Source organism: Amblyomma mixtum, chromosome 3 (genome assembly GCF_055824585.1).
Source record: "Amblyomma mixtum isolate Tamu chromosome 3, ASM5582458v1, whole genome shotgun sequence".
Taxonomy (NCBI): domain Eukaryota; kingdom Metazoa; phylum Arthropoda; class Arachnida; order Ixodida; family Ixodidae; genus Amblyomma; species Amblyomma mixtum.
In genome coordinates this window covers 281,336,278-281,361,282 of record NC_143014.1, presented here as the reverse complement: position 1 = coordinate 281,361,282, position 25,005 = coordinate 281,336,278, and the positions used below count along the sequence as shown (strand labels likewise).

General features: G+C 45.8%; 2 pseudogenes across 1 annotated transcript in view; both read left to right on the top strand.

Annotated features, from left to right (window-relative positions):
• LOC149355032 (uncharacterized) overlaps positions 1-24,060 on the top strand; it is a 37,840-nt pseudogene extending 13,780 nt beyond the window's left edge. Inside the window, exons 2-3 of the transcript XR_016291425.1 lie at positions 22,315-22,385; positions 22,721-24,060. The product of XR_016291425.1 is annotated as an uncharacterized LOC149355032 (transcript). The remainder of the gene's footprint in view (positions 1-22,314; positions 22,386-22,720) is intronic.
• LOC149355031 (calsyntenin-1-like) overlaps positions 1-25,005 on the top strand; it is a 149,471-nt pseudogene that overhangs the window by 111,822 nt on the left and 12,644 nt on the right.

Sequence of the window (25,005 nt, the reverse complement as noted above, 5' to 3'; positions counted from 1 at the left end):
TGAACTTGTGAGAATATTATATGGACATCTGATATTTTATAAATTATATTATATGGATATCCCCTGAACATTACTTGGTTGGCTGGGATGCCTTCTGGTTTGGTGCTGCTGAAAGCTAGGAAGCACGCAGGAAACAAATCAAGCCTATTTCAGTTAATTTTTGACTGGAAGTGGTGGAGGGTTCGGCTCGTAAACCAAGCATGAAAATTGCTTCAACCTAAGAATCGGGCAGTTGTGACTTTAGTCGGGTACTCACAGTGATGATTGTTATGATGTGTGTTTCCTAAGAGACGTTCATTAATATGTTTCTCGATAAGGTCATGCGGAAGCCAACTGTAAAGCATTATTTCATAATTGTTCTGAGAATTTTAGCAAAAACACAAGGTTATTGGCAAAGTTGCAGAATAGCTACTCCTTTGCACATAAAATTTGATGTTCTCTGAGAGAACGAAAAAATTGCACTAACATTCATAGCTATTCTACACTTGTCGTCAGAGGAAAACGATTAAGAAGGCTGTCTATTGTAACTGCCTGCAAAACAGGTGTTATAGACATATATGCTACCCCATTTTTTTGCTAGCATACATCTGCGAAAATTAAATGAGTTGCTCTTTCTGAAGCAACTACAATAATCATTTTAGTAGGCACATCAAAAGATATCAGATCTTTGAAACAGCAAAAGAGGTTCTTATTCTTATGTTCTTCAAAATGCAGTGCACCTAAGTGCCTCGGACGACATGGCGGTTATCGGTGGCACTTGTAGCGAGCGTCTTGTGTTACCCTCTCCATTATTGTCTATAGAAAATGTAGAAGCACACACAGGAAGCTGAAACATAGCGCAGGCTACGGCACTGAATTTTCTATGTAGCCCTCCCCCCCTCCCCCTCATCATTTTTACTGAGTGTACTTTCATCGTTGGAGGATATACAGCAGCGGTAGACATTAAAGCAGTGTGAAGACTTTCTTCTATTCAATTAAATGCTCTTTTTCATTGCGCACCGTATTTGATACAAAAATATTTCACCCTTGATGTAGACATCAAGAAAGGTCCACGCTGATTAAGAAAAGAAGCTAGGAGAGTTGGTAAGAATTCACCATAGAGCAGCAGTACAGAAATCATGCATAAATGAGCAATTAGCTTTGTTTTTGCTTCTGTGCGAGCTTTCGCATGGTTTCTGTTTTTTGTTTTGAAGTGAAGCTGCTTGCCAATCGAAGGTGCGCTTATCCTTCTCCAAACATCACTTTAAGCCATCCCTTATGCCCTCCGCACCGTTTTAATGATCCTGCATTTCTGTACAGAATCACAAATGGCTGAGCGCCTTGGCGTCAACTTGGACTTCTGTTCGAGGTTCTACCCAGGTTTTATCACGCGCCAATAAGCATAAACCAACAAATGTAATAACTCCTCAAAAGTTTCCCATAATATGCTCCGGTACAGTTGGAATCTCGCAAAAAACTGCTCTGCTTTACCGTGCGCAGCACATGGTACCTTCTTCATTATATTTCTTTTTGTAGGTGCTCATTTTAAGATGGTCTTCAAAGGGTAGAGAACTGCCTCTTGAATTATCATGGAACGATTCCTTCCTGATCTGCCTTTTCCAGTGTCGATGTAGTTCTACGCTATTCTTCTTCTCCATTGTAGTAATCTAGTTTTTACATTCTGTGGTTTTTTACCTGTCGTTTATTGCTGTTTTTTCGGCATCGTTCTCTAGTGCATACTTACCGGTTAGGTTCCTTGTTGTTTTTTGCCTTGGAAAGGCAACCCTCCTATATAAGGAATTAAATATCTATAGAGCTCTGCACCTTCTGTTGTCTAATTTTCTCAAGTGTTCTTCATATAATATTTTACTTTGAGCTTTCTGTGCTTCGAGTGATGTCCAACCCATATCCCCTGTACTGCTTCATGAGTGTTTCTCCCGTGGGCACCTAGTGCTAATCTTCCAACAGCTGTCTGATTTGCGTCTAATCTCGACTTAACTTCTCCCCTTAAGCACAGAATCACATTTCCGAAAGGAAGACCTGGTGCCATTATTCCTTTCCAAATGCATACATCGTAGTACTATGTTTGTTGTACCTCGATCCCAGTGAAAAAAAACCTTTGGAACCAATTGGGAATTCCAATTGGTTCCAACTGGAAGCAACTGATCCCATCTCGAACCAATTGGACAGCCAACTGGTCCCAATTGGATGCAGGACATCAATTGGTTGGACCAATTGCATTACCCATTTGTTCCCGAGATTCCAATCGGATACTACCTCTCAAATGAATATTCCAAATGGTTTTGCAATTTCCAATTAGGCACACCAATTGGTTTTGAAGCTCCTAGGAAACTGGTGTCATATATTTCATTTGTGTCACCCAATTTAAGTTTAGTAGCAGGGAGCAAAGGTTCTGCCAGAATTGAGTTTTTCTGAAAAGTTTTTGCATTTTCAGAATTTGCCATATTCCCTTCATCTTGCTGGCAAAAAATCATCACATTTACATGTTAATTCTTGCAATAAATGCGCTCTCACATGTCAGGTTTAGTGCTTTGTGTACCTGTATGATTATCATTTTTAATTTGATATAGAATGAATTATCCATTACAAGCAGATCATTTGAAACACACAGTTCAGCAAATGAGATGACATGTTGCACAACAAGAATGTCCAGCAACATCAGAAACAAGTGGCCATGAAAATAAGCCATTTTAATTTTCAAGTCACAATGTCAGCTCAAGTCCCTTCCTTGACACGTCTCAGAAACGGTCACGTCGAGAAGGTCCTGTCTGCCACTGCTGATACAGTGCGTGCCAGTTGGCATTCACTATATTGTCGCGAGTGGAAGAAAAAGACGAGGAGTGTTGGCCCGCGCGCCGCCGACGACGTTGCTGCTGGCGGACCTCCCTGTTTTTTCTGTGCTCCCTGTCTTCAGCCGTTCTCGCCGCCGGCCTGTACGTCAAGCCGTGACATTTGGTAGAGGTGCTGGGTAACGCATCTCATGCAGCGCACCCCGCCTCGTAGTTCGAGCCCTGTCCTAAGTCCTGGCCGTCGAGTTTTCTTGGAGGAGCCCTCGGCGGAAACTGAGACTCGCGCTAGCCGACGCCAGCAAGGCCAAGCGCCGGAATTCGGACTCTTGCCCGAGGGATCGCGGACATCTAGGACAGCCAACGTCACCATGGCGTCCCAGTCACAACAAACCAACCCCGCGATTGCATCGAGGATCGTCTACGTGCCTCTCACTTCAAGATCTGTCGTGCCATTCCGTGGCGATGGCCTTGACGATGTTGAAGACTGGGTCCAACACTATGAAAGAGTAGCGCGACATAACGGGTGGACTCCAGAGCAATGCCTGCAAAACCTGTACTTCTCCCTGGAAGCCACAGCGAAGTATTGGTTTGAGAACCATGAGGCTTCATTAACATCATGGGAGACGTGCAAGAGCGAACTGGTACGCACGTTCGCGAACCAGCACCGGCGACAGCAAGCTGAAGATCTGCTCCACGCTCGCATCCAGGGACCTACCGAAAGCGTCAGGAGCTTCATCGAAGACGTGCTGCATCTGAGTGCCCGCGCCGACCCGCGGGCTACTGAGGAGAAAAAGGTACGGGCGTTGATGAGGGGTGTCCGGAATGACATCTTTGGAGGCCTCATCCGCAATCCTCCGACCACAGTGGCCGGATTCGTCGCCGAAGCTACCAACATCGAGCAGGCATTGGCGACAAGAACCAGTCACTTTCGGAGAGTGAGCGCCCTTCCTGTCGTCTCAAGTCTTGCCTCGTCTGACCTGGGCGGAGTTGGTCTCGCCGATGTTCGAGAAATAATTCGCGACGTCATCCGCGAGGAGCTGAAAAAGCTCTTCCATACTCCTGAGCAGCCCGCCTCTGCCTCCATCGCGTCGGCCGTTCGCGAAGAACTGCGACACGCGCTGGCGCCAGAAGACGTCCCAATTGTAGCTGCAGTCGACCAACCAGCTCTGAGCTACGCCGCCGCAGTTCGTCGTCCTCCTCCCGCCCATCGCCAGGACCAGAGCGCTTCCGATTCCGGCCTTCGACGCCGTGAGTTCCTGCACTCGTCTGATGCACGCCTGGGACCACCGAGACGCAGGAAGACTGACATCTGGAGGACTGCGGACCGGCGCCCACTGTGTTTTCACTGCGGTGAGCCTGACCACATGTATCGCTCCTGTCCATACCGCGAACTCGGCCTAAGGGGTTTTCACCGGGCCGATCCGTGCCCCCGCTACGGTGAGCAGCCCCGCGACATACAAGACTACCTTCGACGTTCTCCATCACCGGTTACAGCTGCTCCTCGCACCTCTCGGTCGCCGCCACCTCGCCGCCCACCATCCCCTTCTCGTGGGTCTCGCCGTGAGAGCCTTTCGCCACGTCGGGAAAACTGAGTACGGCGACGCCTGGAGGTGGCGTTGCCGGAGTCGCACGAAGCAAAGAACCTCCGTCTACGTTAGTGTGTCCCAGCTCGACCGATGGTATCCTTGGAAACGCAAACCGTTTTGTAACCTCTAGCAATGTGAACATTCTGATCGACGGGCGCGACGTAACGGCGCTTGTGGACACCGGCGCTGATTACTCGGTCTTCAGCGGCAGTTTCTCTCGGCGTCTTCGCAAGGTTACCACCCAGTGGGACGGACCGCCCATACGTACCGCGGGCGGCCACATCGTAAACCCTGTTGGCAAGTGCACTGCCCGCGTCGAGATCCACGGTGAGACGTGCCCCGCCACTTTCGTGATATTGGAGAATTGCTCTAAAGATGTTATTCTGGGCATGGACTTTCTCCGTGAATATGGCACCATAATCGACATAGGGCAGAACAGGTTGACCCTCCGCGCACGTTCTTCATCGCCAGTACCGCCCCGGGCCACAGGCTTTGCGATGAAAGTTGATGCCGACCATGTACACTTGCCGCCGTTGTCGACAGTTTTCCTGCCGGTCCGAGCCGATACAACAGCATGTGGAGAAGGCGTTCTGGAAGGCAGTGTCCAGATGTTACTTACGTGCGGCATTGGTGTTGCGCGAGGGGTCGCAAATGTTCAACGAGGGCGAGCCAACATCTTCGTGACCAACTTCAGGAACGAGCCGCAGCACCTGACGAAAGGGTCAGTAATAGCACAAATGGAAGAGCTTAGCGACGTTCGTGAAGCAGTTGCGCTGCCTAAGGAGGCGGCCCCGCCCGGGTCACGAGACCCTGCAACGTTGCCCCTGGATATCGATCCCAAACTTGAGCCTTCCCAAACACGCGAACTGCTCTTCCTTTTACATCGGTACAACGACTGTTTCATGACGACATCCCGAGTTCGACAGACGCCAGTCGCCAAGCATCGAATTATTGTCGACACCGGAACGCACCCGATTCGCCAACCGCCGTACCGCGTTTCCTTGAAGGAAAGGGAAACCATCCAGGAGCAAGTGCGCGAAATGATACGCGACGACGTCATCCAGCCATCCAACAGTCCGTGGTCCGCACCTGTAGTGCTGGTCAAGAAAAAAGACGGGACCCTTCGATTTTGCGTTGACTACCGGCGACTCAATAAGGTGACCAAGAAAGACGTGTATCCACTCCCACGCATCGACGACACCCTCGACCGTCTTCGTCATGCCCGCTATTTTTCGTCCATCGACTTGAAGAGTGGATACTGGCAAATTGAAGTGCATGAGCGCGACCGCGAGAAGACCGCATTTATAACCCCGGATGGCCTCTACGAGTTTAAGGTGATGCCGTTTGGCCTGTGTACAGCGCCCACGACATTTCAACGAGTCATGGGTACTGTGCTAGCCGGTCTGAAGTGGCAGACATGTCTCGTGTATCTGGATGACGTTGTCATCTTCTCAAGCACCTTCAGAGACCATCTGGTGCGTCTTGAAGCAGTTCTTCAAGCTCTTCTGAACGCCGGACTTACGCTCAAGCCTTCGAAGTGCCGCTTCGCATACAGTGAACTGAAGTTCCTTGGTCATATCGTCAGCCAAGTGGGTGTGAAGCCAGATCCCGAGAAAACGGCTGCCGTTGCATCCTTCCCTCCACCGTCGGACAAGAAGACCGTCAGAAGCTTTCTCGGTCTTTGCGCATACTTCAGGCGTTTCGTTCGAAACTTTGCCCAGATCGCGGCACCACTTTACCGCCTTACAAAGGATAGCGTTGCCTTTGAGTGGAACGAGGAGCAACAATCAGCATTCCGCCAATTAAAACACGCCCTTGCAACATCCCCCATACTAGGCCATTTTGATCAAGACGCCTACACTGAACTCCACACGGACGCCAGCAACAAAGGACTAGGAGCAGTGCTTGTGCAATTCCAGGATGGCGCTGAGAGGATTATTGCGTATGCCAGCCGAGCTCTTTCGCAGGCGGAGGGCAATTACTCGACAACTGAAAAAGAGTGCCTCGCTGTCGTCTGGGCCATCACCAAATTCCGGCCCTATCTGTACGGTCGCCCTTTTCGTGTCGTCACCGACCACCATTCGCTGTGCTGGCTCGCCAATATTAAGGATCCCGCAGGCCGCCTTGCTCGGTGGAGCCTTCGGCTACAGGAGTACGACGTCACCATCACCTACAAGTCCGGCCGCAAACATCATGATGCTGACTGCTTGTCTCGAGCCCCTGTGGAGCCGGCACCGGGAGGCGAAAATGACGAAGAGGACGGCTTTCTTGGGGCATTGGACACGGCAGATATGGCTGCTCGGCAACGCAGTGATCCTCAGATTGGTCAGCTGATGGCGCACTTGGAAGGCCACGAAGCTGCGGTGCCTCGCGTTTTCCAGCGCATGCTGCCGACGTTCAAGATAATGCACGGCGTATTGTACAAGCAGAACTTCGACAGCAGCCCGAGGTCGTGGCTCCTTGTTGTGCCGGAGGACCTGCGCTCCGAGGTCGCCCAAGCTTGCCACGACGATCCTACAGCTGGTCACCTTGGCTACAGCCAGACGCTTTCACGTATTCGAGAACGGTACTACTGGCCGACACTTCCGAAGTACGTGCGTCACTACGTAAGAACTTGTCGAGAGTGTCAAAGGCGCAAAACACCACCCATACGACCAGCTGGTCTTCTCCAACCACTAGAACCACCGCTTGTTCCGTTCCACACTGTCGGAATGGATTTTCTTGGCCCATTTCCGACGTCGCAGTCGGGCAACAGGTACATTATTATAGCGACGGACTACCTAACGCGATACGCGGAGTCCCGAGCACTTCCGTCTGCGACAGCTGTTGAGGCAGCCAAATTTTTTATTGAGTGCATTGTGCTCCGTCACGGTGCCCCTGCAGTTTTGATCACTGACCGGGGTGCCGCGTTTCTGGCCAAGCTCACACAGGAGATCCTCCGTCTCAGCTGCACCAGCCACCGCCGAACTACTGCGTACCATCCGCAAACGAATGGGCTGACGGAGCGCCTGAACAAGACCATGGCCGACATGATCGCCATGTACGTGGATGTCGCCCATCGCAGATGGGACTCGGTACTGCCTTACGTTACATTCGCTTATAATACCGCTGTCCAGGAGACGACCGGTATGACCCCTTTTCAGCTGGTCCACGGCAGACAGGTCACCACGATGCTTGACGCTATGCTACCGCACGAGCCGCCTGTCGACGTAGACGATGGTGCTCGAATAGTATGCGAGCGCGCGGAAGAAGCTCGGCAACTCGCGAGACTCTGCATCCAACACCAACAGCATGCCGACGCTCGTCGGTACGATCTCCGTCGACGCGACGTACATTTTTACCCTGGAGACAAGGTCTGGGTGTGGACGCCGGTACGCCGTCGAGGTCTCTCCGACAAACTCATAAAGCGGTACTTTGGCCCGTATACAGTTCTTCGCCGCATCGGTGAACTTAACTACGAGGTGCTGCCCGAAGGAACACGACCGTCATCACGTCGTTCAGCCCGCCCTGAAATTGTGCACGTAGTTAAGCCGTATTACGCGCGATGATCGTCTGCCCCGTACTGATTTTCCCACCTCCTTCTACACTGGCCAGCAGGAGTTTTTGTGCGCGTGTGGGGTTTTCCGCCCTGTGCCTTTGTTTTCGTGTTAGCATCGGGACGATGCTTCTTTATAGGGGGAGGTAGTGTCGCGAGTGGAAGAAAAAGACGAGGAGTGTTGGCCCGCGCGCCGACGACGACGTTGCTGCTGGCGGACCTCCCTGTTTTTTCTGTGCTCCCTGTCTTCAGCCATTCTCGCCGCCGGCCTGTACGTCAAGCCGTGACAATATGCTCCACAGCCACTGCGCTACTAGCTCGTGTCCTTCGAGTTCACAGTTCTCACATGCAAAATTGTGCTCACTCTGCTACAGTTAATACAGTCGACGCTTGACGGTCCATTCTGCAGTGGCACCTTAAACCAGACAATCCGGAGCATAAACTAGCGTAAATCTAAACACAACCTATTTGTATCATCTATGCTGTACACATTTTTTTTTAGATTTGCAATAAAGTGCCTTAATAAGCATTCAACGCATTCAACATTTATTGCAAGCTCAGGAAACTGTGCTAAATTTGATATAAACATCTGGCAACAAGATCCTTTGGTCACTAATTTCTAAATATTTGCAACAATTTGTAAAGAAAACAAAATGCCTTTAGTTTTTTACTGCAAAATAAGCAAAATATGATCCAAAGCTTAACATCACAATTTTTGTTTGTTTTCAGAAAATACTGGCCACCCTGGGACAATCTAAATGTCTGGCAACATAATAAATAAAGCTCGGTGCGTGCTTACAACCATTTTAATGTTTTGCAAAAAAAGGAAGAAAAACCACGATTGCCTATGACTACAATATTGGAGGTTACCTACGGAGTAAACCTACACCTTCTCCCTCACTTCAAATGTCAGGGGCACCACAAACTAGATTAGGAGACTGCCTCTTTTGACCTCACAACAACAAACCAGAGTTTGGAAATCTTCGTGGCTATCTGCTAACAGTAGAATATCATGAAGAGGTTGCTCAAGAACCTGTTCGCCTAATCTGTGCGCCAGATTATAACCTAGATTACTTTCTTGCAGCATTCTTTCCATATTTTTCGCATAAAGCATAATCATTAGCAATGATAGAGCACAACCTTGCCTTAATTATTTATGTACCTCAACAGTTGTTCTTTTATCCCTTTCCCTATATTTACAGTTTTATTATCTCGCTGTATTTCCTGCAGGAAATCAGCTGCCTCATTACTGATACCTTCATTTTGTAACACGTTCCAGTGGAGTTCTCTGCTCACATTGTCGTATGCACTGCAATGTCCAAAAAGGCTGACTAAACAGGTCTGTTTTCTGTCTTAGCTATATCTATGCCTTCGGTAAGCAGGAACAGCAGGATATCATACAAGCGCCTTTTCCTTCTGAACCTGTTCTGAGGTTCTCCGAGTATCTTATGTAATTCTACCCATGAGTGCGTTTATATTTTCACCGCCTAGATTGCCATCTTGTATACTACGGATGATGTCATAATCGGTGTGAAATATTTTATGCGCTACCTATCACCTTTTCCTTTATAAATAACATTCAGTTGTAATCGGTGTGAAATAATTTATGCGCATCCTATCTCCTTTTCCTCTATAAATAACATTCATTTTTCCTGTCGCCAGCTGTGTGGACTTTGCTTATTTGTTGGGACGGTCTCCAATGCTTTTAAGAATGTTTCCTTGCTTCTAAGGCCAAACTCATTCAGCTTGATTGGGATTTTGTATCCTACTTCGGATATGCATTTAGAAATACAGGGTCTGTTCTGAAAGTAGTAGGACTGATTTCTTTTTCAAAATTTTGTGTATGATAATGGTACAAATGATTAGAATTTTTCAAAGGAGCACCCTTCTGCATCTACACACTGCTGCCAATGTGTTTTCCAGCTTTCGTACGCCTCCAGGCATGCCTAGACCGGAATGCTGTTTAGTTCCCTCGTTCCTTCCTGTTGAACCGCCTCTACCGACCCGTGATGCTTCTCCTTGAGCATCGACTTTATTCTCGGAAATAGAAAAAAGTCTGGCGCCGTCAAGTCAGGGCTCTAGGGGGGCGAGGCAGCGTTGCCACCTTGTACTAGGCAAGATACTACACTACGAGGAACCCTGTCTGGCTCGGCGCGTTGTCATGGTGCAGCCGCCATTTGTTGGCGATGGCTGGGCGGACACGAACAATGTGTTTTCGCAGTCTTCTGAGGACTTCCACGTAAAAAACTGTATAAACTGTTTGTCTGGGTGGTACAAACTCTTTATGGGTGACTCCATGTCGATCAAAAAATCAAATGAGCATGGACTTTTCCTTGGATTTGCTCTTTCGCGCTTTCTTGGGGCTTGGGGAAAAAGGAGTGGGCCATTCTGAGCTCTGCTGCTTCCTCTCTAGGTCATATTGAAACACCCACATCGCGCCACAGGTCACTACGTTATCCACAAAATCAGGGTTCACATTCGCGCGATCAAGAAAATCCTGGGAGATCACTTTCCGGCTGGCCTTTTGTTCCTCTGACAACACTCGCGGCACCAACTTTACGCACACTTTCCTCATGATTAAGTTTTCTGTCAGGATCTAAAAAACTTGTGTTTGAGGAATGCTACAGTCATCAGCAATCATTCTGGTACTCATCCTGCGATCACTGTTAGGTAAATTTTTCATTGCGACACATTTTCGTTGGTCTTGCTGGGCGATGAGCGTCCGGAGCGGTCGTCGTCTTTCACACTTCCCTACCTTCTGGGAACAGCTTGCACAAATCAAAAACACTTGATCTACCCATGGCAGCATCCCCGTAGGCCTGCTTGATCATGTCGTGAGTCTCTTGGTTTGTTTTACTAGGCTTTACAGAAAATTTGATCACGTATCACTGATCCAGTAAACACTCCATGATTCTGCGTGACGAGGTGTTTCGACAAGGGTGCACAGTACAAGGGATCTGCTCTCTTCAACGGCCGAGAGCAGACTGCCAATTTTCCCCAGCGTTCCCAATATCCCCTTTCACCAATCCTGCACGCGCAGACAACCTTTCGTCTGCCCGTTCTCGCAGGAAAAAACCAGTCCTACTACTTTCAGAACAGACCCTGTATTTGCTTCCACCTTTTCCCTATTAGTATTGGTCAGTTCTAAGCTGCTTTCTATTATGCTGTCCTGTGTTCCTCTCTCATTTGTGGAGATTACACTATCGTCGCTCTGAAATGACACAACTATAAATGATGTAATGTAGTTCGGTGCATTGTCTTCCTCTCAGAAATTTCCCTCAGCATCTGGAATCTGTTCCTGCTTTCTTTGATTCATTTTACACAGTTAGCTGTTATGGTTCCAGAATTTTCTTGGTTCTTGCTTAGTTGCATCATGCACTCCACCCAGCCAGCGGTCAGTGGACTGCTTTACTTTAGCCTGGACGAGGACCTGCACCTGCTGCTTCTTTTGTTGATCAGATTCCCATTTTTGGCGTATCTCCTCTTGAGATAACTGCGCTTTCTTTGCTTCGCTGTGTTCTCTTGAAGTCACCCATCAATGTTCGATGGCCTCCTTAATTTCCTTATTCACTCTTTCATTGCTTCTTCTCTCCTCTCCTGTGTGTTGCTCCTTTTACTTGTTTCATCTTAGTATTCATGAGTAGCTTTAACTAATTATATTCCCACTTTATCATGGGGCACTTCTCAACTGCTTCTTCTATGCCTGCTGCCATTAGTGCTATTTGTTTGTAATTTATTTTGTCTTTTTTGCATTTCTCTTTTGATCAGGGCTCCCAACTGCAGACTAATACATGTAAGATCATTTCCCCAAAGTGTATTCCCCCTCTTTGTTAATTTCCTTTTTTGCAAGATTTGTATAGATTCCGTGCTGTAGATTTGCTGGCATTGATCGTATTCTGTTTTAGCTTCCTCTGTGTGCTTCTACTTTTTCATATATATAATAACGGAGTGGGTAACACAAGACGATCACTACATGTGCCTTGAATGGTCGCCACGTCGTCCAAGGCACTAAAGTGCAGTGTGTTTTGAAGGACATGAGAGTAAGAACTTCGTTTGCTGGTTCACAGATCTGATATCATTTGACGTGCCTACTAAAATGAATATTATATTAGCTTGAGAAAGAGCAACTCATTTAATTTCAAAAGATGCATGCTAATGTAAATGACGGGGTGGCGCATATTTCTGTAGCACTTCTTGCTGGCAATTAGATTTAAGAGCCTTCTTAATCATTTTCCTCTGGTGAGAAGTGAAGGATAGCTAGGAATGTTAGCACCATTTTTTGGTTCTTTCAGAGAACATTAAACTTTGTGTGCAAACCAGTAGCGGTTCTGCACCCTTGCGAAACCTCTCTTTTGGCTAGAATTATAGAGATAAATATAAAATATTTGTCAGTTGACTTCAACATGACAGCCTTTGTCCAGAATCCTATTAATGAATGTCTTATAGGAAAGACACATCATAACAATCATCACTGTGAGTACCTGGGTAAAATCAGAACTGCCCGATCTTAGGTTGAAGCAATGTCACTCTTGGTTAAAGAGCCCTACCTTCCACCACTTCCAATCAAGGACTAACTGAAACTGGCTAGGTTTGTTTCCCGCATGTTCTTAGCTTTGTGGTGCCCCAAACTAAAAGGCATATTTTTTCTGCCTCGTCTGCATGTCTAAAAAAATGTAAAAGATATACACACTGGCAAACCATGAAATAACTTACACAAAACATTGCCAAACATTGTACCCAGAAACGAAATGATAAGTTCGGCTTGTAATTAGCTCCTTTAGATGTATAGGCTGTCACATTTGTACAAATCACAATAATAAGAGGGAAAGAAATATGAGAGCGAGATCAGATAATTAGTTCATATTTAGGGCAACTATAAAACGTGCTCAAACAATAAAAAAATTTGCCAAAAATATTTTGACGCAATATTAATTATTTCTACTTGCACCAAGAGAGCACTATATAGAGCTGTATATCGAGAAGGTAGATGAACGGTTGAATGATGCAAACAGACGAGAATAGCATTTCACATCAGACTGTCCATTCATCTGGAACCCCCAAATGAATGACAGATTATATTTTTTTTTGAAACATCCAGATTTTTTACTTGAGAAAATGCCCACCACCCCTGCAGTTGCAGACACATGACATGTCTCAGAATTAGTCGCATCAAGAAGTATGGTGCTGTCTGCCACTGCTGCTACGGGGTGTGCCAGTTGGCACTGACTATTTACTCCACAGCCATTGTGCTTCTAGCTCATGTGTCCTTCGAGTCCACAGTTCTCACATGCAAAAATGTGCTCACTGTGCTAGAGTTACTATAGTCGACGCTTGATGGTCCGTTCTGCAGTGGCACCTTTAACCAGACAACTCGTAGCATAAGCTGGCATAAAGCTAAACACAAGCTATTTGGATAGCTCTATGCAGTACACTTTTCTTCGTGATTTCCAATGAAACGTCTTAAATAAGGATTCAACGCATTCGACATTTTATTGCAAGCTTGGGAAACTAGGCTAAATTTGATATAAACTTCTGGCAACAAGTACCTTTGGTCACTAATTTCCAAAAATTTGCAACAAATTGTAATGAAAATAAAGTATCTTTAGTTTTTTACTGCAATATAAGCAAAATATGATCCAAAGCTTACATCACAATTTTGTTTTTTTTTCAGAAAATACTGGCCACCCTGTGACAGTCTAAAAGTCTGGCAACATAAATATAGTAAATAAAGCTCGGTGTGCACTTACAACGATTTTAATGTTTTGCGAAAATAGGAAGAAAAAAACACGATTGCCTATGACTACAATATTGGAGGTTACCTGCGGAGTAAACCTACACCTTCTCCCTCACTTCAAATGTCAGGGGGCACCACAAACTAGATGAGGAGAAAAAGAAACTGCACTATATACAGAACGAGTAAATATTGGCAGAAAAGGTCCCTGAAATATAAAAAATGGTTGTAATTATAAGAAAAATGCATTCTCAGTAGAGAGAGAGAGAGAAAAAAAATTTTGAGTAGAGCTTGAAGGGAAGTCCCCAGGAGAAACCTCAACTGGCTTAAACACTCCATGAGGGAAGGGATGGAGGAGGGAGTGAAAGAAAGTAAGAAAAAGATACACAGTAGTGGAGGACTCTGGATCGATTTCGACCGAGTACCTTGCCCTTTGGCTTCATAAAACGAAAACTCCTTTCTGGAAATTTAAAAAAACAAGCCCACTGCATAAATCAGGCATCGAAGATAACCTCTGAAAAATACTATAGCCATTCTAGCCCTGAACAGCTGTAAAAATTCAAATGAAATCTTGTGCACTGTTTCCTTTGGGAAGCAGTTTATTCTGCGGATTGTGCATTCAAGGTGGTGCTGAAGCCCGGACCATCAAGCGTCGACTGTAGTAACTGTAGCAACGTGAGCACAGTCTTCCTTGTGAGAACTCCGGACTCGAAGGACACCTCAGCTAGAAGTGCGGTGGTTGTGGAGCAAAATGTCAATGCCAACTGGCACTCCTCGTAGCAGCAGTGGCAGACAGCACCATACTCCTCCATCTGGCTATTTCTCAGACATGTCATATGTCTGCCTGTGCATGAGTCGTGGGCGTTTTCTCAAGTAAAAATCTGGATGTTTGAAATAGTAGTATATTCTGTCATTAATGGGGGGATCCAGATGAATGGACGGTCTAATGCGAAATGTTACTCTTGTCTCTGTTTGTGTCGTTCAATCGGTCATCTGCCTTGCTGACTTACGGCTCTAAATAGTGCTCTCCTGGAACTAGTGAAAATATTATTGTGCCAATATCTTATCGGCAAATTTTTAAATTGTTCTAGCACCATTGAAAGTCAGCCTAATTATGAAGTAATTATCTGGTCTCGTTATCATTTTTTGTTTCTTCGTATTATTGTCACTTGTATGAATGCGACAGCCTATACATCTAAGGGAGCCAGTTACGAGCCAAACTTATTTTGTGTCTAGGTGCTATTTTTGGCAAGGTATATCGTTAGTTTTGTGGTTTGCCAATGTGTATTTCTTTTACATGATTTTAATAAAGTGAATGGGGGATAATGAAATGTGCCTTCTGGTTTGGTGCAGCTGAAAGCTAGGAAGCATGCAGGAAACACATCTAGCCTATTTCAGTTAGTTTCAGATTGGAAGTGGTGGAGGGTTCGGCTCATAAACCAAGCATGACAATTGCTTCAACCTAAGAATCGGGCAGTTGTGACTTTACCCGGGTGCTCACAGTGATGATTGTTATGATGTGTCGTTTCGAAGAGACATTTATTAATATGTTTCTCAATAAAGCCATGCGGGAGCCAAAGTCATGTGGAAGTCAAAGAATTATTTCATAATTATTTTCAGAACTTTAGCCAAAACACACAAGGTTATTGCCAAAGTTGCAGAGAAGCTACTGCTTTGCACATAAAGTTTGATGTTCTCGGAAAGAACGAAAAAATTGCGCTAACATTCATAGCTATCCTGCACTTCTCGTCAGAGGAAAATGATTGAGAAGGCTCTCTATTGTAAGTGCCAGCAAGACATGTGTTATAGACAAATATGCTACCCCGTTTTTTTTGCTAGCATGCATCTGTGAAAATTAAATGAGTTGCTCTTTCTGAAGCAACTATAATAATCATTTTAGTAGGCACATCAAATGAGGTCAGATCTGTGAAACAGCAAAAGAAGTTCTTATTCACATGTTCTTCAAAATGCAGTGCGCTTAAGTGCCCCGGACAACATGGTGGTTATCCTTGGCACTTTTAGTGAGCTTCTTGTGTTACCCTCTCCATTATTATCTATAGAAAATGTAGAAGCACGCACAGGAAGCTGAAACATAGCGTGGGCTACGCCACTGAATTTTCTATGTAGCCCTCCCCCCCTTCCCCCTCATCATTTTTACTGAGTGTACTTCCATCGTTGAAGGATATCCAGCAGCGGTACACATTAAAGCAGTGTGAAGGCTTTGTTCGATTCAATTGAATGCTCTTTTACATTGCGCACCGTATTTGATACACAAATATTTCGCCCTTGATGTAGACATCAAGAAAGGCCTTCGCTGATTAAGAAACAAAGCTAGGAGAGTTGGTAGTAATTCACCATAGAGCAGCAGTACAGAAATTGTGCATAAATGACCAAATAGCTTTGTTTTTCCTTCTGTGTGAGCTTTCGCTTGGTTTCTGTTTTTTGTTTTGAAGTGAAGCTGTCTGCCCATGGAAGGCACACTTACCCTTCTCCAAACATCACTTTAAGCCATCCCTTATGCCCTCCGCACCGTTTTCATGATACTGCATTTCTGTACAGAATCCCAAATGGCTGAGCGCCTTGCCGTCAACTTGGACATCTGTTCGAGGTTCTTCCCAGGTTTTATTACGTGCCGATAAGCATAAACCAACAAACGCAATAACTCCTCAGGTACGTCGGAAGGACGCAGGTGCCACCCTGCACCATGGTATATTCAGGGACAAGGAACTCGAAGCTGGATGACCCGATAAAAGAATACAAGGTACACGCGGCTGCCAGGTCATTCAGGAGGAACACAACACCGGGAAAAGATCAAGTAACCAATGCAATGATCAGAAACCTCAGTGATGACCAAATCGAAAGCCTGACCAGACTAATCAATGAGCACTGGGAAAGCGGCTCGGTCCCAGCAGAGTGGAAACACGCTGAGATTATTGTAAACTAGGGAAAACACCCAGTTTAGAGAACCTTAGGCCGATATCACTACCTTCATGCCTTGGTAAACTATATGAGAAAGTGGTCAAGACTAGACTGAACAACTACATGGCGGACAACGGTCTGTTTCCGGATACCATGTTCGGGTTCAGAACGGGACTCTCCACACAAGATGTGATGCTCCAGTTAAGAGACATGGTACTAAAACAAATATCGGGAACTCGAGAAGGCGTAATCTTGGCTGTAGACCTCAAGGTGGCCTTCTACAACATCAGCCATAACGCCATTCTCTCAGAACTCTTGACAACAAACTGTGGGGAGAGGATCTTCGCATACGTAAAGGCCTTCCTGTCTTATAGAACAACGACAATCGGCATCAACAACATTAGGTCAGAAAAGAAGACGACGACAAACAGAGGGACACCACAAGGATCCATCATCTCACCTTTGCTCTTTAACATAGTAATGATTGGATTAACTAGGAGACTGAGAAACATCAAAGATGTAGAACATTCAATTTATGTGGACAACATAACAGTGTGGACGACAAAAAGATCGACAGGAAACAAGCAAGAAATACTGGAAAGAGCGGCGGATGAGATCGGTCAATTTGCTTTATTTAGCGAGATGCAGTGCTCTCCAGAAAAATCAGAATTTATTAGACTTCACAAAAACAAAGAGGACAGGGGAACGATAGAATTAAAGATAGATGGACAACCCGTAAGAAGGACAAATAAGCTTCGGATCTTGGGAATGTGGCTGCAGGAGAAAGGCAAATAAGACCATACCATCCAGCTCTTGGAACACTCCACGAAACAAATATGCAGGATGTTAAGCCGGATTACGAACAAGAGAAAAGAGGTGAAGGAGCGAGATGCGTTACGGATCACTTCTGCGCTCATCATACCGAGGATGACGTACGCGCTTCCGTACCTACAACCTGTGCTTCGACAGAAAAGCTAATGAACATGGGTGTGTACAGCACCTATGAGGAGCACAGCTAAACCATGCTCAGATTTCAACTCGAAAGACAAAAGAACAGCGGCTGGCCGCACACTACTGCTATAGCTAGGATATCCGGCAGAAGGCGAGGGCGCAGACAAGACAGACATTGACAGCCAAATTAGGAGCATTTTCTTGGTTAAACCAGTGCCCAGAAACATGGACCTGAAGAACCACGAAGGAAGACGGGCGGCGAGATCCTTGGAGTTGGTCAGGTTCCTAAAGAAGAAACAGATGGTTCTGTATGTTGACGCGTCCAAGTACAGAACGAAGGAAAACGCTAGGGCGGTAGCAGTAGTGAACGCCTATGGGAAGATAATTACTGGTGCATCAGTGCGCACAAGGACAACACACGCAGCGGAAGAGATCGCCATAGCTTTAGGCTTGACTGAAGCCCATCGGCAGGGACTGAGTTACTGGATAGCGACAGATTCTCAGGCTGCAGCGAGGGCATACAGAGATGGAAGGATCGGCCAAAAAGCCGCGAGGATTCTCTTCGAACAAAACCAACACAGACATGGATCAAACAACACAAACATTCAACACACCATCATTTGTGTCCCTGACACTTTGGTTGAGGGAAATCTCATGGCAGACACCGTTGTCCGAGGGTTCACGAACCGGAGGGCGGGTTTGCTGGTCGAACCCTTCAGCACGCCAGAATCTTAAGGGGAGGCAATGAAGGCGTTGTTGGGAGCACGCAAGAAGTACTCGGCTCCGACGGATATCCTCAACAGAGAGCAGGCCGCCATGCTCAGACTACAAACAGACACCTACCCAAGCAGAGCCATGTATCATAAAATGTGGCTGAACAGATTCGCGAAAGAGTGCGTGTGGTGTGGGGGCTACGCCACAATGTACCATGCCACCTGGGGCTGTGAAAAAAGCCCTTTACTACCAAAGGTAAATAGCCCTAGTCTAGAGCAGTGGGAGGCCCTCCTGGCTGACTCCGACCCGAGCACACAGCTTATGCTGGTGACGAGGGCCGAGGCAGCGGCGGAGGCCAACGGGATCCTGGACTAGGGAAGACCGACCACTGAAGCTCCACATCTATCTATCCCCAACCCCCTACTCCCTAACTCTTCCTTTTGTGACAATAAATGTTTTTACTACTACTACTACTTGCTTGGGGCCTCTGAAACATCCATGTGTTCGTGATCTCGGATGTCGTCATCATGGCCGTTTCATGATAAAGTTCACCTAAAAGACTTGCGCAGGGAGGTCCCGGTATTCAAGTATTAACCGTGTTACATGCGCGTTACTGGTAGTGATATTTTCTCGGTGAAAATAGCCTGAACATGAACCTGAGTAATTTCTGAACTCGCAAAAAAAAAAAATTGCGTATAAAACGCATCTTTGTATAGGATGCACTAGCAAGATGTTTGAAAAAAATCCAAGTCTTATACACCGGAAAATACGGTATTCCATTGACAGTTGATGCCATGTGCAAATGGGTGGTGCTACATAATATAGCCCTACCAACTTGCACTGGGCTTTCAATACTGTGCAGATGTGAATCTTCCCGAGCAAGAAATTTGCCTTGGGAAAGCCACGGGTGCCAGTTATTCTTTTTTATAATAAAAGCTGGAAAAATAAAAGCATTATGGTAATGACATTTCCCCTCCCCCCCAATCCACACCCTCGAAGGGGCACCTTAAAGTATCAGCGAGGACAACTTCTTCCAACTTTTGCTTTTGGGAAAAATCAACTGTATGGTGCTTTCTGGGTACGCTGATGTTTGTCCAGCAGCCAAAGATTCATTTATTGCTGATAAAGTTGTATTTAAAAGTTATTCCAGCACCCGATTCCAACTCGTAATGCTACGCAGTTACAGTATGCATAAAGCGTGAAACACGCTGTGAACAAACGATGAAACAGCATGTAAAATTATTTGGTTTATTAGAGTTTAACATCCAAAAGTGACTCAGGCTCTGAGGGACACCATAATGAAGGGCTCCGGAAATGTCGACCTCCTGGGGTTCTTTAATGAGCACTGACATTGCACAGTACACAGGCCTCTAGAATTTCGCCTTCATTGAAATTCGACTGCCGCGGCCGGAATCGAACCCGCGTCTTTCGGTCCAGCAGCCACGCGCCATAACCACTGAGTCGCCGCGGCGGGGTGTATGTTAAGTTGTTGAGTTGTTGCAACCAAAGGGGACAGAAGTGAAATAAATATTTAGAGGTTAAAAAGAGGGCACAGACCCCACATGATGTAATCGTGTTAATGAAAATTTTGACTAGGGCCTTGTAGCAAGACCTGTGCTGCGGAGACTGCTGTTTTCCTGACCAGCATTTTTAGCTGTTGTCAACTTTGGCTATTTAGTTCCGCCCTTATAACACTGCTGTGGAATGGGCAAGACCTTTTCATGTGTGATGACCTCTGGTGGCTTGGGAAGCTGGACATAATATGAAGCTGCGTACCATAGCTGTCATTTAGGACAGAATTTTATGCAACTTTAAATAGAATTTACACGATAGTAATCTGAGATATTCTTACGTGATGTTTGCATAGTTTACATAGCTAAAAAAATATCACTTAAAATGGGTGCTACGCCCATTTTAAGTGATATTTTTTTAGCCAGTATTGACGAGATTTTAGCAACTGTTTTTAAACCAGACGAGGTCACAAAAGTGTACCGTTATGTTGACGATTTTTTGATCTTATTGGACAAGCAGAGCCCTTTACACTACTGCGCTATTGCTGACAAGATTTTAGACGCTTATAAACAGCATGGAAAGGGATTGACTTTCACTTGCGAAGTTCCAAAAGAGAAATGTCTACAGTTTTTAGATATTCGTTTAAAGTTCGGTGGGGATCACGTGTGTTGGCGGTACTCTCCACGTGTGCAAAAACGACTTTTACCATATGATTCTGCACACTCTAAAATAATAAAGAGAAGCATTGTGAACTTATGCCTAGAATCTGCACTAGATAAATCGTGCGAACATGAAATGCAGACCAGCTTTGATGGCCAATTGGCACGAATATTGGACTCGGGCTACCCTCAGTCGATCGTGACGTCTGTTGCCGAAACCCTCCTGAAAAAGGTAAAGAAGAGCACGACGTCCACGAAGACGAGGGAAGTTGAGCGCACTGTGCGTTCGGAAGTTGCCCCCTACCTGCACGCAGTCTCGCATAACTTGAAAAAAGTAGCGAATAGGTTTGGGGTGCCACTCGTTTTTTTGGCTCCGAAAAAGCTTGGCCAACTGTGCCCTCGTATCTCCGGTAAGGAGGCTACAAAATCTGGATGCGGGAAAAAGCATACCAAGCCCCATGTACAGTGCCAGTCAGGAGTGGTATATGAAATTCCACTGTCATGCGGAAAAGCCTATGTCGGCCAGTCTGGCAGATGTGTCAATGATCGATTGAGGGAGCATGAAAGGAATTTTGAGAACGATGAAGATGTTAACTTAGTAAAACATTGCAGGTCTTGCCAGGATTGTTCGCCTCATTTTGACGGTGCAAAGATTCTAGGAAAAAGCAAAGATCAAACTGCACGTTAACTACTAGAAGCGTACCATATAAAGAAAAAGGGTGATTTTTGTGTAAGCGATACCTCTATTCATTTGTACAAAGTGGAATGTGATCTTTTCTCGGCCACACGATAAGATGTATCTGATGTATAATGTATCTTTGTTATTCATGGCATGTGTACTTTCCTGCGCGCGCATTAGCGGCGGAATCTTTATATTTCCCATTGCTGGCGAAATAAAATCAGTTGTGAGTGCAGCGTTTGTCCGTGTCGTAAGTGTTTTCTTCCTTTGTGCTCGTCTTCTTTACGCTGCAGTGATGTGGAAGCAAAGTAACCAACTTGCCCAGAAGCTCGTTTTATTAAAAATACATCTCTGTTGCACCAACATGTAATACAGAAATAAAGGCGTGTGGTGCCGTCATTTCCACTTTGAATGCAAAACCTGCCTGCCTGCATAAAAACTTCAGTGTTGTAGCCGATTTAGGTGCTCTCTCCACACTACAAAAAACTGATCATTAAAGGTCCATAGAAACCTGATTTGAATGCGTGTTTTCTTCTTTCAAATCATGCGTTAGACATTAGAATGCATCGATCACCATGTGGTATTTGCCCATGACCACTAAATAATTCATAATTGAATTTCTTCTCTCATGCTGTTTCGGTTTTATCAACCAAACGATGGCTGTGACGTATAGTTTAACTTTAGGTCACATGATGCGCAGAAAAGCTGCAGTATAAACGGTGATACGTAGTTTTAAGTCACCACAGCACCTAAAACAGCCTGCTTCAAGATCTGGAATTATAACAAACGTCGTGTGAGTAATTAAATTCTCGTTTTTTCCGTACCACCGATGAACTAATGTTCAGCTACACATCTCGGCCATCGTTCAGTTGATGAAACCGAAGCAGCATCATGAAGAAATTTAATGATAAATTATTTAGCAGTCTTAGGAGAATACCACGGTGTGCTCCATGTATACGCATTTGTAATGCGACGTTTGAAAGAAGAAAACATGCAAGGAAGGATTTGGTGTTTATAGTCCTTTAAGGCGAAGAGTATCTGTCATTCATTGTTCTAAAAAGAATGTGCCCCAGCAGCACGGCTAATCGGCCCACTATTGGGGAGTGAGGACAGTGATTTAAAAAAAAAGCAGGTTGACATATTATATTTAAGTGAATAGAGGAATTTCTTTAGTGAATTCTCATTTTTGTTGCGTTCTGCTCTTGGTGATTGCATGCTGCCATTCCATTGACTTCGTAGGTTGGATTGCAGGAAGAAGAAATATGGCACCTCAGCGGTCAGACTCGGAAAGCAACAGTGCAAGTGAAAATGTAAGCTGGCCAGATTCTTTTTTACAACCTCTGGGGAGTGGTGTCATGCTTATACTTTTGATGTTGAATTTGTCTGACTTTTGATGTTTTCAGGTGATGTTAGCTTGGTCTTATTGAGGGATGTAATGCATAGAGTTTAGATGTTGTTGAGGTTATAAAAGTGGTTGAGTTCATCTGAAAAAGCTCAAAAGCTATAAAGATTACGGTGTTAAAGCTCTGGTCTGCTTTTGGAGGTTTGCACATTTGACAGGAAAAGGTGCAGGCCAAAATAAAGCTTGCAACATGTTGACAAACACATGTTACTGCTTGTTTGCTTTCCTTTCCCATTTTCATAGCTTTGTGAAGTTTTCAAGCCTTTGAAGCACCACGACAGAAGACTTGCGCCATCTGCTCGCACAGAGAAATCGAAAGAATCCAAAGCAGAAGAAAACGTAAAAAAATTTGCTTCACTCTCGCAGCCAGTGTTAGAAAAGCACGCTTCTCAAGCCTCTGCTCACCAAGAAGCCAGAATCTCAGCCACTCGGGCCTGCAAGCCCACAGGTTCTTCTCGGGGCAGCAGTCCGTCAGTTCAGCCTGGCTGGACCCACCAGGATAGGCCGGATCCACCCAAGGAGAGCAGCAAGTCCAAGACATCGTCTCACCGAGACAAAGAGAAAGCAAAGGGCCACAACCCGGGCTCATCATCTCGCAGCAGTAGTTGCTCGTCCCGTCACAGAGAGCACAAGTCCCGGTCTGACCACAAAGAGTTGCGCAAGCGGGACGCAATGTCTCACAGTCACAAGACAGAGTTGGAGAAGGAGTCATCGTCGAAGCCTAGTCGGAGTGGGAAGGAGAAAGAATCTGCACAAGAGTTAAGCAGGCATCGTGACAAGCGGCACTCTCCACCAAGGAAGACGCGCAAGGAAGAGAAGTCGTCGTCGTCGAAAAGGACCCAAGAGCACAGGGATCGAGAGGAGAAGCCAAAAGCGGCCAAACCAAAAGTGGCGAATTTAAAAAGCTGTTAACCGACTGTGGAATCAGTGACTCGAATGACTCTGACAAAGGCACTTCGGCAAAGAACCAACAAGACAAAACTTTCCGTCGGTCTACAGACTCCACACAGCTAGTGGACATTAGGCCCATGCCGCATACTTCAAAGAACGATGGCGCTGCAAAGAGGGAAAGTCTGGATCACTTCCAGAGCAAGAAGGAGGCATCGCGAGCCTTGTCGATGGCCTCCAAGAGGCAGAAAGAGACTGACAACGTCTTGTGCAAGAGCTTGTTTCTCGACGACGAGGAGAGCAATGATGCTGACGGGAAGGACAGAGAAGAAGGCTCCAAGTCACCTGCAACCGAAGAGGACACGCCAGCTGCCAGTGTGTTGAAGAACGCGCCACCAAGTTTGCCTGGGACGGATGTGTACGAGCCAACCCCAGGGACAAAGCTAGCAGCAAAGGATGACGCTGAAGAACGCCCATCTTCGAAGCCGGCAGCCCTGAGTGCTGTTTTGGACGAAGAAGTTTCCAAGGTGATGCGCACGCCAACACATAGAGATTCTTAGGTTCCCTCCTACCGGCAAACGCCAATGAGGTCTGAAGCCTTCACATACAACCCAGCGTCTCCAAAGAGACAGGTTGGTGATTTTAATGTTCAAGGTTCACAAGGAGCGAAGAAGAAGCTTTTATTGTCTGGTCACACAGCCTGCATTGCTATTCCAAAGAAGTGTTTTGTTTAGCAAGTGAGAAAAAGTTGATTACTGAAATGAGTTCGACTTGTCAGAATATTGGCTACTGTATAGTGGACATCTCGTTGCCTGTTTTGTCTTTGCAAGTGACACTGAATTGCAGTTAAATCTGGAGCTCTCAGAAGCTCAGCTGTGGATTAGATTAGAGCAGTTTGTTCTCTTTAACCTGCAGAGATTTTACTGATTAATCCCTCATATGTTCAACTACAGATTACAAGGAAACAATTGCCTTATTTACTTTGCAGAAGCCTTTCAGCTTTTCATCCCTCTTCGGTGTTGGCATGGGCATTTTGCTCATTTTGTTTTTTTGCGGTTACAGTGTAAGTGCAGTGTAGCTGAAGAGCGCCTTCACAACAAAAATGTTTTGAGAGTGATTCTGTCGCTTTTTTTAACAGCGCACATTTAGGCGATTGCAGTAGAACCCCAGTTATGCAACCTCCATTTTTGTAATGAATGAGTGTAGGCCTGGCATGCCTTTTGAAGAGGCGGCGCATTACAAGGCGAGGCTATACGACACATAATTACATACATGCCACCTGATACAATTGGTGGGAACTGTCTGGAATGAAAGAGATAACACTTTTCTGCAGCAAAAAAGTTTAGCATAGTGTACACTATGCTTATTACTCTGCTTATTACAACCGGCAGCCGCCTATACATGTCCACAGATCCCCTCGAAGCACCAGGTGCATGTGATTCTAGCGTGCACCAGGTCTTTCAGAGCTATGTGTGCATATTCATTCACAGTCTATGTAGCTCGCTCTTCCCTGGCCTGGCTTTTTGCTCCCGATGGAGGCATGTTGGAAATTAATTATACTTAGAAGACTCAGGTGATATCAGATCATAGTGCTGATGGCAGGCTGGTAACAAGGTTAGCCTGTTTATGGTAAGTGTGGC